We start from the raw sequence: 15,065 nt of genomic DNA on the forward strand, positions 1-15,065 counted from the left end.
ATTCATACGCCGGCGAAATTTAGCTTTTCTCCTCTGTCGAAGGAATAATGTTGCTGCGCTGGCTGTATCTTTAAGCGTGGTGTAAAATTATCAAAAGCTTTTAAGGCATGTCATGCCTGTATTTGAACCTACAGAGAGGATACTTTTATTTTTCTCGTCAGATTTTTCCCTAATTTTCTAGTAATTGTAACAGCAGAATCATTCCGCAACATACAGAAAGGACTTTATTCAAAGCGTGTAATGCCCATTGCATACCTTTAGGCGGTTTCGGCGAAACGACCGTTTCTATTGCATACTTTCTGTAGAATTCAAATATAAAAAACATTATTAACAATTCTTAGTAACACTATAATCGTAATACGGATACCACCCTTCTTTCCTTTCTGCTCCTCCTCAATTTCTCCCTTTCCCTATTTTAAACATAAAAAGCAGTTTTATAAAGCGACTTGCTAAGCGAAAACCTCGATCGACACTAACCCGATTGATTTCACAGGAAGCGAGAGCGCATCACATTCTCTTACTTTTTCCCAGACATTGCAGCGCAATCGGAACGTTTAGAGCTGCAAAAAAGGGAGCAAGTTTTCCCTTCTCGACCCGACACACCGAACGGTGTTCTATGAAAACTAAAAAAACACATACAAGCTTCAGAAGTCGAGGGCGCTGCAAGGAAAAATCCCACACCGCACACTCATCCGTCGTGAGCATGTCATTCGGTGTCTGTACTCGCTGAGTGTGTGTGTGTGTGTGTGTGTGTGTGCTTGGCTGTGTGTAGTCATCTCCTTTTGCGCACACCTCGTTACTTCACAACGCCACCAGAACGCTTACGCTACGAGCGCTACAAAGGCAGCACCAGCACCAGCAGTTGCGACTGGTTCGTATCTGGTAAAACTAATTAATTAAAATTTCCGACAGTTTGTTTAGAAATCTGTGTGTACCATACGTGTGTGTACCATACGTGTGTGTATGTGTGAGAGAAAAGGTGCGATTACCTGTCTCGAGCTGGCATGCCTAGCAGTGGCAACGTTGGCTCTCGCTCTACACCTCGTCCAACTGTAAGGACACGCTTTTCCGACCAGCAAACACTCACACTCACTCACACCAGCCAACACCATCACTGCCGGGCCCTTGCTACACGTGCTTTTCATCTAATAAAATTCATTACAAAGCTCGGTTTCAACTCGATTGAGTTTCACATAGCGTTTGTTAATTAAATTTCTCCATTGAAAATATTTTATTCCATTTCCACCGACGGCCGAGATATGTGTGTGAGCGAGTGATGAGGGGGGTTCCGAGTTCCGAGTAGTGACAGTGAAACAGGGGGGAGAGGGCGAGTTTCATTATCAGTTTTCATTATGTAAATTTAGAATTTGATCTAATTGAGCATGCCGATATGAAACAAATTCGTGCTGCGAGAGTATGTGTGACGGCAGAAGCAAGGCAGGAATCTAGGACGCTGATCGTCGGTGCTCCAACGCTCGGATCACACACTCACACGGCTGCTTCCCAGGACTGCTGTACATTGAATAGCAACAGTGGAAAGATACAGTCGGGAGAGCATTTCCCGTTAATTGTCCACATCCGGGAAACGACCAAAACCGAATCCAATCCGTCTTGTCGACGCTGGCAGGTGACGTTGTGCCTGGGCTGACAAAAGCGGACCCCCGGTCGTCGCCGTCATCGTCGTCGTCGTCGTACAATTAAACGACCGTTTCGAGTATCGAAGCACGGTTCTCGGACACCTCCGTGTGTGCATTCATCCTGTGGCGCGTCCAGTTCCACCATTTCTTCGTAATGATGATGATGCAACGAGACCGGTCTGGAGGCGCTTTTTGGGGCGTCCTTGCAACACTGAGGAACCGCAGTGCCACACGCTCACAGACTCTGCCCACCGGGTACGATGTCGTTGTTGCAGAATAATCGCCTCCTCATTATCACTCACAGCTTCGAATCGAATCCGTTTGTCGGGGGTAGGAGCGAGCACTGGATGAGTTTCACTCGTTGGGGAGACCGGCCCATTGTGTGCCGGGAAGAAGAACCGAATGCCTCCAAGGCAATAAGCACTCTTTTCGGCTTTCGCACACCTCTCTTTTCGGGGTGGCCCAGGTCCGGACGCCCGTGGACACGTGATGATGTCCCTAAGTTCCTGCATGATGGCCGACGAAACTTTAAAGTAGGGCTCCTGTTCCCACGCCCCATGCAACTCCCCACGGTGGAGAACGGAAACAAACTGGACAACTGCTCATTGATGAGACAATCAGGGAGCTGGCCGAGTACGAGAGAGCGAGAGAGATAGACCGATAGATAGATACATAGATAGACACACAGCCAGGCAGGTAATGTCATCCCGTGTGGTTTTGCCATGTGGTCTTCTGCTTTGAATCGACTGGACACCGTCAACTTGCCGACCCATTGCCGTGCCGGGCCCCTGTGAGTGAGGGTACTACTCGCCCAAACTCACTCCATCCAACGAAGGGAGGAGGACCAAGGGACCAAGCATCATTATCATCACCATCAGCTCCCTATTCAGCGGAGAACTATTTCTCACTAATGAAGGTGCATTTCGCCGCTCGTTTATTGGTCTCGTCTTGTCCGACGGAGCGGGGACGGAAAGAAGGTTCGTGGACGCAGGGCAAGGATTCATCATCTCCACTCCGGTGTGCCAAAAAAAAGGCCGGGACGAACCGGGAGGAAATTGGAGATTAGAGACTGATTGTATACTTACCGGGCCGGGATGTGTTCGGTGCAGTACGCATTGATTTGTGTGCCTGTGTTTAGATAAACTACTGTCAAGCTCGCTGGCCGTTTGAGTCGTGTTGCAATTACGTCTTGTATCGCCCGAATCGCTTGTCAACGTTCCTGCCACTAGTTCCACTCGTTTGTCCAATCTTTTTCATGATACGAAATTCGAAACAGAATTCGATTAATGCAGTTTGTGTGATTGAGAAGGGATAAAGCAAATAAAATAGGCAATCTGCATTACAAAACTGTAGATAAAGAGTGGGATAGCTTATTAGGGATTGTTTATCTTACTCTTATGTGGTCGGATACTGCTGTGAATTTTCATAAAGCATCGTCAACCTGTGATCCAGGGCTTTGAAAACCATAGACAGCGATTTAAGTCTGGTAACCCTATGCATCAGCTCTCGAGATCTCAATATTACGTTGACTCTTAAGAGTCTGGATAGAAAATAAGAGGATCTTAGACAGATCAGTATGTGCCAAAACGCTTGATGGATCCTTAATAATTAGCGAGAAATAGTGAGCTTACGTTCTCCAGAGGTATTTGGGAGCTCGACCAAAGTTACTGTCTCGACGAAGTAATAGTGTCTCGACGCATACTTTAAATGCACAGAGCTATTGTTTGCTTTTTGATTTTTTTTATATGGACTCGATAGACGTGATAGACTTACAGTAAGGATGGTTGAGAAAATGAGTGATATTTTCGACTACGATCCTTTAGAGAAGGCCTAACTCTACAACGATCACCCTACAAAATACCGAAATTGCCTGGAATGAAAAACATCATCTATACTGGTGCTGGTTCAACAACTTACCCAGAAAAACTGTCTATTTTAAATATTAATTATCCTTCAATACACCACCACCATCAGCCAGAATGATTGAGTCAAACATATAATCCCTTCGCAAATCAAATGTACTCTCTCACTAATCACTAAACATCCGCATCGATAAACAGTACCAGCGTGTGGGCTGAGCTCATTCACACAGCGCTAAGCCCATTTCAGGTGAAGATAATCCGCTGCTGTTTTGATTTTTCGTCACTAATGCTGGCCTGATGATGGAACAATAATACCACCGGCTCACGTGGCAGATTCATCTAAGCACCGCCCTACAATGGAATGAAAATAAAACACAACGTATTTCCCACCGCTTTCCCAGCTGGCCAGTAATAATCTGCCATCCAAATCCGGCACTGCAGCGAGTGGGTAAAGCGCAGGAAAAAAAAACATTCCCTTGCCAATCCGTTGCGAAAAACCGGTCTCACCCTCATCCAAAAACCCGCTCGTCCGCTTCCGATCGATTCCGGTCGTTCGAACGTATCGTAAAATTGCAGTCAGCCGAAGCACGGACGCGAGCGCACCAGCTTGGAATGTGTATAATCTGGCTGTTAATTAAGAAAATTAGAGCAGCAGGGGAGCAGAGTAAAAGCATCAAACGAAATTAATAATAATTCGGTGGTTTCATTAATTAAAACAATTGAAAATATTGTCCATATTGGGGAGGGGCTATGCTGGGGCGAGTGGGAGAGGTTTAGTGGTTGGCCATATCGCTCCCATCCCGCATTCCGCCCCCTCAGACAACGGCTCACTCAGAGTCAGTTTGAGGTTAAGCTTAATTTAATCCAAAATCAAATGAAAAACGAATGGAGCTGAAGTGGCGATTTTTGGGGTGGAAAAGTGTATCTCCATGAAAATTAACCAGAGTGAGTTAATAAAAAAGAAACCGTCTCTCTCTCTCCCTCTCGTCCCTCCATCCTTCAGTGACTTCCCACCCGCACTTCTACTTTCGGAGTAGACGGTACACATTTTTGCACATTAAATTCAATTGCAGACACACTCACACACATGCAATTTTTGAATCCGGAAAAAGGCCCCATTTCCTTGCTTCCACACCAAACTGTTGCATGGAGCGCACTCTCGTTGCTCCACCATACATCATCACTTCCCGGCACCAGCAACCAGACCAGAGCGGGAGTAAGAACGTGGTCGGAAGGCACATACTGTTGATGTTGCACATTTATTATATCATAAAATTACAATTGTGCACGTCAGCCACATTTCACCCGGCGTGCACCGACCAGAGAGAGAGAGAGAGAGAGAAAGAGCACCCAATAAAAACCCTCTGCCGGCATCCATTGGCCTAGACTGTACCGGAATTTCTGCACCCACCGCACCGCGGTGTGGTCAGCTCGGGGTGAATGGCGCTGAAGAGGAAAAAAATGGCCGAGCAAAATGAAGGAAAAAAGCACAACACCGACATCACCTCCCGCGACTTCAGTGGGGTGTGGTGCGGTTAGGGGGTGGGAAATTTATCGTTATTATTATCATTATTGTTATCATCGTTGTTATTATCCTCATTATGATACAACTGATTTACCTCGCTCGTTCACTTTTTGCTGGAATCCTGAGCTAGGCCGCTGCTAGGAAGGTAGCAATGGCGGTTTGGGAGCTGTCTTTTTTCACCTATTTTGGATTGACTGGCATAATCCATATACTCGAGACCCCTGTGTGTGTGTATGTGTAAATTTCACAAACAATACTTCATAAAAATAGCATCACAATTACGCATTGTTGCGCATTTTATGGTGAACAGATGAGGGCTAAATACATTCAAAATGGGATGTTACCGATCGAGCCTCTCGACTGACAATAGAAAGGAGGCTTGCCTCCTAGTGGGCACTAGCTCAACTATAATTTTTCCTTTAAAAAATGTCATGTGCTACCTTTACAGCTATTTTCATAAAAAAAATTATTGTAATTGGCTTCCTGCAACAAATATTATGCCATCGAATGCGTTAATTAACCTCTTTTCGTTTGGAGCATTTACTATTTTTCTTATTTATTCTTAACATTTATAATTGGATCTTTTTTTTTTCTTCTTTCTTTTCTTTTTTGATCATTCAAATCAAGTGGACTTTTTGTTAATAATGACTTTTACTTTTACTTTTATTTGTTTTTAGAACGATTAACTTTATAATTTTTATTGTCAATTACTTTAATACGGTGATTATTTGTCTAAGCTATTAAAAACGAGTTTACATGGTCTTTTCTCAGATTCCAACTTTCATTTGGGTATTTTATATTACATAAAATTTTTTCCACATTTTTTAAAAGTTCAGAACAGTTTTCTTCTTATATTTACGTATAGTTTTTATATTTATAGGTTTTTTTCATAGTTTCGATATTTGTAGTTTCTCTCTGCTCGTTAATTGTTATCTTGTGTAGTAAACAAATCTCCTTACCATATTATTTATTTTCGCAATGTATTAAATTTATCCTTCCTATTACGTATGTTTATCAAAGCAGCAAATAACCTACACCCCTGCATACAAAAAAACACCCGCAATAAGTTAGTTGTTATCGGAAACACTATTGCACCCTCGTCAACGCAAATTGTTCTCACTATCTTTGTGTCAATCACGCCCGATTGGTAAACCAAGTCCAGCAGAAGACTTTGCACAAGAACCACAACATGAAGATTGGCACTGCCGTTGAAAAGGACCATCAAATTACATAAAGCAATTTGATTTGTGGCTAGCGCAGCACGATCGAATCTCTTTCGCTCTTTCGTTCGCTCGATCACCACCGTTGATGCTTCGGCTGCACTTTTCACAGTGTAAATGTGCACATTAGCAGTAAGCAGCTCGATCTGATAGGTCTCCCGACGCTTACCGTAAAGCACAAGAGGCGTCCGAAAAATCGCGCGTCGATGAGCCTCCAGTGATAAGACCGAACCGGACAGAAAAATCGTGTCTCCGAGTCTCGAAGGGGGGCTGGACATTTCATCCGTCCAGTCGAAGCCGTTCGGTGAACTGGTGGACATTACAGTAATCTCGCTCTAATTTACTATTATTATCCTTCCCATCCACCCGGGTGACGCTCGTATCGCGGGAAATGATCGACAACATCAGGGTGGGAACAGAGGGAAAGTTTTCCCATGAAAGTCAGTGTGAAGGATTTTTCCTTCATCGGCCGTTGGCGCCGTTGTTGTTTTTTTTTTCACCAACCACCCGCATTGGATGTGTCCTGTTTTGTCGTATTTTATTTTCCATCCATTTGGTGTCGCTTCTCGACTGCTAGTCAACACTAGTCAAAATTTGCTTCCGATAAGCATCAACAATTATCGTCAAGCGTCAGGGGAGCCCGAGTGTCTAAGCGCTAAGCACTTCCCGGGGCTTACAACTGGACTGCACTGGACACCACCGGCAGCCAGGATTTAGTGGACCATCAGAGTGGAGTAACGCACCAACAAAAAAAACAGGCGCACAGAACACACACGATTCACAGAGAAGATTCGACTGTAAGAAAATGGTTCACTTTCTTACTACTCGCCGCCGGTCGGTCCGTCGGTCGGTCGGTGAAACAAAAGCAATAAAATTTGATGATGTCTATTTGTTCGGACCCGGGTCCTGCCAGAGCACTGCAGTGTCGTGGAAGATTTTATCGGCGAAATGAGTTTTCAAAGAACTAACTGTGAGTGTTGGTCCGAGTTTAGGATTGCGTCGCACGTCCACACACACACACACTTGTCCATGCGATGCGATTGGAATGGAGGTTTTAAAGGCAAAAAAAAGGACCAGGGAAGCGATGTAAGTTGGTTAGATCGGGCAGGATTTGAGATTGGGGAAGAATTGGATGGATTCGTGTAATATGTTCACCTTCGCACACAACGTGAGCAGTTTGTCAATTCGCTAGTTCCCAATCAAGAGAAGCTTTGAAAAGAGTGAGATCGAACTTGCAAAGTGTTTTGCTGGAGATTTACGCCAATTTTTAAGGAAGAACAGTGGATATTAACAACTTCATTAGAAGGTTCAAGATTTACCGCTTTTTAAACGTCTTGCTCGCAAACCGAATAGAGCGTTCGGTTTTAGTGTGTTGGTAAAGCAAGTAAACCCCGAAATCATCCGATAATGGATAGACGATAGAATTGTTCCCCGAGCATCCCCATCGCCCGAAAGTAATGTTGTTAAAGCGATGAGCCCTTTTTCTTTGCCCTTTTTTTCCGTCACAGCTTCGTCAACTCATCGAGCTCTGGCAGTCGAACGTTATTGGCGACACCTTGGTACGCTGGAAGGACGCGGACGACAACGACACCATCGACTGGTGTCAGTAATCGAGAAGATACACTCCACGCCATGTAGTGCACAGTGCGCTCGACGTAAAAGCTGCATAGGACGGTGAGAAAGAGAGAGAGAGAGAGAACTCGAGGGATATCCATAAACTAGGCATCCCGCCCGGAGGCTCCAACGATCTCCCCGGTAATCCTGAACCCACACAACTCCCAGCGAGTTTGCGATTTTTTGCTTATTTTATGGATATTCAACAGAATGAAGAACAGAATACAAGACCAACTTGCGGGAATGCGAGGGGGGACTTCCCTTCGGTTACTGCCCTACCCCCTCTCCCTCCTCTCCCATTCCACCAGAGATTTCAAAATCTCGACGTCTTCTCGCGGCGTTCGTCCCTCGAATCGTTGGAGCTCGGGGTTCTTTTTTTTGTTGCTCCTGCTGCTGCCGCTGTTGTTGCGTTGATACTCCTCTGCTTTTATGGGGAGACGATTAGGGGGATCAATTGTCAATTACGTTTATCGCTCTTTTATTGGTATCGACATCCCTTTTCCCGCGGTGAGCGTGGCGTGCGCGCGCTATTACCTCCTGTACGAGTTTCCTCCTTTTGGTCGCCCAGGTTTTGGGATTCGAGCCGATTTCGAGCAGTGAAGAGCTCGTCCGAAGCCTCGTCCTCGGGAGGTTATTGTTTGTGTAGGCATAAATAATAAAACCTTCAAGATGGAGAACGATGGCCATAATTTTTGGCGCCCTTGTGAGAGAGATGGAGAGAGCGAGCGAGTGTCCCTTCGGTGCAGCAGTATTTGGGTGAAGGTTAATTTTACCCAACGTCACGATAATGGATAATGGTTCGATTACGCACTATCCAACCGTGTGCCTTCCACGGTGCTCGAAAATGCCAATAGTCGACCATATTATGCAGCAGTGCATAAATCAAGCCAAAGCAAATCTGTGCGCGTGTGTGTTTGGGTGGTTTTTGGTTGATAAAATAATAGCGGCGCATCCCCTTTTATTTTGGGACACGCAGGGCTAAACAGGCGGCAGCACTGATCGGATCCCGTGGAAAAGGACGCAAATTTGTCACTACCAACGCTTCAGAACGAGAATCGGAAACCGATTTTTCTTCCATCCCTTGATAAACACAATAAATCATGAGCGCACATGTACGTTTCTCTTTTTTGCTCGGAGTTCTCGTTCGGTGGACACTCCGACCACTTGGCTTGGAATATTCGAATTTTGTCGCTTGCAGTGGAACTATTCACGGCCCGGGAGCCAAAAACGGGGTAATAATGTGAGGTATCGCGGAAAAATATAAAAGCGAAGTGCAAAATTGATACAGAACAGAGTCGCAACGGCACGCGAAGAGAATAATACATTTTTTCGGTTGTGTGGAATGGCGTTGCAAAAGCAGGAGCAAACAAAAAAGGTCCCAACCGGTGAGGCATTGGATGGTATTGGGGAAAAATAAAGCCACCAGGGCTGGGCAACTGTTTTAAGATTTTCACGAGTTCTAGCAATTGCTCAACTGAATTTCTCTTGGTTTTCTGTAGCTAGGTATTCTAGGGATCAACTTGCGTCAAGTGCTAAATTTATAGTTGAGGAACTGCCATTGCACACCTTCTCACGCCCCAGAGAAAGACGAGAAGTCTTATAGGACACAGATTCTTCAACAATGAGGTAGAACCCTTCTAATGCAATCAAAGCTTACTTGCTGGAATCGGAGCACTTGGACAAGGTGGACTTCATTATACTAAGCTCGCCGTCTACGTCTGAGGCGAAGTTGTCCACCAACATTAAGGGTGATCAGGGGTTGATTATAGCTTTCAAGGGGGTCCTAAAGAAGCATCTTCCTATAAGCAGGCTGTGCGGTTCTGGGAAACTCGATTATTGAGAGCGCCTCGTATAGTGTCTCCGCTTGACCATCGACACTGGCCCAATCAGTAGATTCTAACTTTGATTATATCTAGGGCCTCCAAGGGGCACGTCATCAATCCAAGAGACTTCGAACTGAACTCAACAACTCCCAATAGAATGTTTTTTTGGAGAAACCTCTATGGAAGGCCCTTATCCAATCAAACCAAGAAAGAGCTCTGGACCACGAGGCAATAACCCATTTTTTTAAACTAGAAATCAAGCAAAATTCTATTCTTTAAATTATTTGTTGCCGATTTATTTCCATCCCCGTTCAAAAAATTACCGAAATCTCATTTTCATTCCACCGAGAAGTTGCGCATCCCTGTGGCAGAATCGAAATCGAGCTCCGCTCGGCCGACCACCGATCGGTCCGAACCCAACCCCACACGGATGGTATCAATTTTTATGTATAGGAAAATAATTCTTCCCCCATTTTCCCTATCATATCTATCATGCCTCGCAAAGCCTGTTCGGTTTCGGTGAGTTGATGCTGCCTTTTTTTATTTCTGTATTCTACTTCTCACCATTCTCACCAAGATATACTGTGCCGGGTCGTGCCAATTGGCGTGTGTAAACATGCATAAATACGACCATGAGCCCCATTTATTAAATCAATTTCGGACGACCCATCTTCCCTGCCCTCCCCTCTGGTACTGCGGCCATTTTGTGTTTCCTTATTATCAATTACAGTGCTGGAGGTTCTCCACGACGTACCGAGGCAGCATCAGCCACCGCGCGAGCAGCAGCGCACATGTGTTTTATCTTCGCCAATCACCCGGTGGGCCGTGCTTTTTTTTTTTGTTGAGCTACATTTTCCACCCAGTTTCTACTCACTTGGGGGGGGGGGGTGGTTGGGTGGAAGGAGGGGGCCCATCTATGCGAGCATAAACGTTCATAAATTTTCCTCCAATTCCAACACATGTAAACCGTGGCCCGAGTTTGTGTAGGGTTCGATGAGTGACAGGCCTCTCCTGTACTTGGTGGGAATGAAAGAAGGATGAGACCGAGCTGTACCACATGAATTATGTGCCGCATGTATTCGGGCGTATGTGTGTGCGTATGTGTGTGTGCCGTTATCGTTAAGTTTGCTCGTAATTTGGGTTTTTATTTTGCTCGAATGTGCTTCAATTGATCTACCCCTCGCGTTGCAGGAAATATAGAGATTTTTTCGCTCTCGGTGTGCCTTTTCCGCTTCAATGTTGGCCGCCCCATTTTGTCACTGTCACCTTCGTTTGAATGACAAATTGGGTGTTTTGTGTGGGGGATGGGAGGACGCCCCACACGTAAAGAGGTGTCCCAGTGTTTGCGAAATTAGGAAGACGATTTTCGGCACGATAAGGTAATTGAATTGATGCATTTCGTGTGGAGGGCGAACTGACGGTTAACGGCGCTATAAACTGTACAAACGGTGCGACGCAAAAGCCCATAACCTTCTTGGCAAGGCGTCTTGGCAAGGAAGATTACCCGTGGAATAATGAAACGTGAAAATAGATTTAATTTCACACATTTCGGCCGGGACAGGGTGTGAGGACGACCGTTCTGTCAGCTCGAAAAGCATCGAAAGCAACATATCGCTGATTGGGTTGATTATGATTGATTGTAATCAGTTTATTAGCATCCGAACAACTGGGACACACAGCATTTGGGAGCAGAACTCGTGAGTGAGTGACTAGGAGGAAAAACACATTCTTAATCATCCTATCACGTAGAAGGGAGAAAAGTCTTTTGTATCTGTCCAAGGGAATGGAACGATGGCGATGAGTTCGATCCCTAACGCACATGAGCCTCAATATGTTGGAGACTTCAACTTCACGTACTGCAATTTTTAACACTATTCTCGTCTTGGCTGCTCTCGTGGCGGAGTAGTGGCTGAGGTGATACCGGTCTTCCCAAGGCTCGAGAATACTTCTTCTTCTTCTTCTTCCTGGCACTAGAACCTCGAGAGGTCTCGGCCTGCCATTTCTGGCTTTCTGTGACTTGATTTTACCCGTAGTAAAGTAGTCAGCCTTCCGTACGTGTAGGCCCGTGTGAAGACCGGCGCCGCTGTCGCCTCGGCCACCGGACCGCCCCAATACAGTCTACAGAAGAAGAATACTGTCTTCGTTTCATCTCAAAACTTGTTGCAGCTTCGAAAGGACAGAGCACTCTATAGCATCATCTTCAGGGATCAACATTAAGATCTCTCATGATCAGGTTATCTTGCTAATACTTCCACAAACAGTTCCTCGTCGAAGAACTGTCTCCTTTAACTAGAGAATTTCATTGAGAAAATTATCACCACCATCAATAATAGACCTTCTTTTGCTTTGACAGCATACACAATTTTAATTGGTCCAGACGAAAGCAATTTAATCTTATTTTAATCGCCCAAGAGGCTCTCGGGATGCCATATAGCGCTTCCTCTTTAACGAACTCAAAAACATTCTGAATGCCCTGGGAGCCTCTCATTTTTGGACCAGATTCAAATGTGTCTACAACTTTCTACGGCTACTCCCTTCACAAAATGACCAGCAAATGACTAGCATTGAGAGTCGAGCCATGTTTCTAAAAGCTAGTCTATGCATACAATTTTATTACCAGAAAACGATACCCATACTCCATGTGCAACATGAGAGTGAATTCCATTTATAAGTTCCTCTAACTAGCAATCGTCTGATGACTATCTTTGGTATAGCTCTCAGCTGCTCTACTCTTAAAAGGTTTAATAAATCGAAACATTTGCCAGCACTGCTTTAGGATCAAACGGCCTCAATGACCATCACATCAAGCAAATCTGTTGGTGCATCCGCTGCACTCACTACCACACACAATGCACAAAACGCGATAGATAATGCAAATAAAGTGACACAAGATTTGTTCGCTTTCACGCGCGCGATCACTTCCGAACCAACGACCGGAAACAAAATCATTTATGGCCGTCGTTTGTGTCACTAATCGGCCCAAATCGTCCCAACGTCCACACGCGAGGCGAGTCTAATGCTTGTTTCTCTTTTTTCGTCGATGGCTCTTTATAATCTCCTCAAACAAAACAGACACAGGCAGACCGGCCGCTGGATGTGCCGGAAAACGACATTTACCGGACACAGCCAGCCTATTCCAGGCCGGTCGTGATGATGATGATGGTGATGGCGCATGTTTGGATTGATTATATTTTAATAATAATTACACTTATCAGATCACAATCAAAACGGGGGACAGTTCCGTTCCGGACACAGCAGACTCCGTGAGCTTTTGTTTATTTTTGCAATAAAACGTGCCCGATTGTCCCCGAAAGCAAGGACGACCCATTTTCGCCGCCTGATTTCGCATGATTGCAATGCTCGAACGCGAACGCGACACTAATTTGCTAATGTGGATGCGGCAGGCTAATTTTCGGCGCCAATTGCCGATGTCTTGCCGGGCCCGAGTAAATAGGAAAATGCGTGCTTTTAAGGAAATTAGCGCATCACCATATGGTGTGTGAGCTTTGATTGATTGCGCTAATTGATTGACGGTCTTCCCGGGACACAAACCTAGTGAACAGCAGTAGTAAGCAGTTCGTCAAGCTGCTACTGGGTCGCACAGTCACTTTGGAGCTGTGGCGAGGACATAACACTGTGGTCACATTTCACACACCATCAACAACTCCATCATCATCAGTGGGAATTGTTCCCATCTATTGGGCCAGAGGAAAAAGGAGGCAATTCTGCAGGAAGGATCATTCGGACAGCAGGGAAACGAAAGCTGTTAACGTTAATGGGCGCAATAATGAAGCCGATGATGGAGACCGTTTACCACCGGAATAGTTAGGCCCAGTCTTGCCTTGTCGCTAAGCCGCTTTTACCACATCAATCTGTCGGCTTGGTAATCTGTAAACATTTATCTTAGCCCAGGATGACTCTCGGTGAAGGAGAAGTGTCTGGCTTCTTTTGTGGCGTGAAGAACAGAAGCGCCACACGCAGCGGCCACCAAAGAAAAAGAACTTCCATCTTCATCTCTATCTCCATACGCACGCACACACACACATCGACCACTTTTGTAACTTAATCGGGAAAATGATCGTCCATATTTCAAAAACCACCCTATAGTGCCCCCCATGCTCATCCTCCCGGCCAGTTCTGAACACCCACCGGCCATGAGAGTCAATTATTTCATTCGACCACTTAAAATGTGGTCTCCGACCGTTTGTATGCATTTGCGTCTAATTAATTGCACACCGAGCACACCCAATGCAACCGTGCGGTAGAAGCGCTATTGTGCGCGCGTGTGTGCCCTCGCGCAAATGGACACTAGTTTTCCCGGGTTTTCCCGGAGAGGACATCAGGGCGGGAGGTGATGTTTTGAAAAGAAATTTTGCGCTTGCCAATTTACAACGCAGCTGCAAACGAGGGGCCTCATGTCAGCTCCTCCGCCTCATCATCGTCGTCATCATCATCATCATCATCATCATCATTTATAATAGAGTGACCACGAATGGGAAGCGCTAATTGGCAGCGGTGGTTTACCGGGTTCGCGGAAAGGCCACCGGAGCCAAAATGGTACAGTGGAAATTAACGATGTAATAAAATATATATATATATATATATATATATATATATATATATGATATCGCATCCATCCTGTTGCCTTTCTCGCTCCTCTCCCGATCCTCCATCTCCTTCCCTCCTTCTCCATCCTCCCGATCGGAACACATTTTCCCAAAAATTTACCTCGCCGTGGCAGCAATGCAACCGACCGCTCGGTGTGTTGCATTATTGTTGCCCTCACCCATGGACCTAACCCAGCTTTTTGTGCAATCAATGCAACCAGTTACAGTGCCCCAACCCAACCCTCCGTCCGGAACTGGGCCTAAACTGTGGCATCGCCCCAGGGCTGCCACCGGTCCTGGGAATTGCAGTTTGCTGATTTGCCGCGTCCGAAAGCGAAATCATAATTAGTTTAATTATTTCGCATTAATAACAACAGTCTGTCGAGTGTTGTTTCAGGGGAAGACTGGCAGGCAGGACCGAGCTCAATTTTTGGTAGCCCCGTGGCCCTCTGCCTTTTTTGACGAAACCACACACAACGGTGGAGGTGTTCCTGTTTGATTTTCGGCGTGTGAAATTCGCGTCTGATTGGGCAGGATGTGGTTGGGGGGAGGGAACACCGGGGAGCAGGTTTTGGGAGAATGACCTCATATATTCAGCGCTTTTCTTTCTAATTAAATGTAAACCTTTGGTTTATACTTTCTGCACGGGCTGAAAGCATCATTAGAATTCCTGGTACGATTTAGTGTACATTGTTAGTGTCGGGCTAGACATTGGTCCTTAGGAACTTGGCGGATTAGGTAGACTTGCTATCTGAAAGGAAAAAGGTTAAAAAAAGA

Source organism: Anopheles stephensi, chromosome 3, assembly GCF_013141755.1.
Source record: "Anopheles stephensi strain Indian chromosome 3, UCI_ANSTEP_V1.0, whole genome shotgun sequence".
Lineage (NCBI taxonomy): Eukaryota > Metazoa > Arthropoda > Insecta > Diptera > Culicidae > Anopheles > Anopheles stephensi.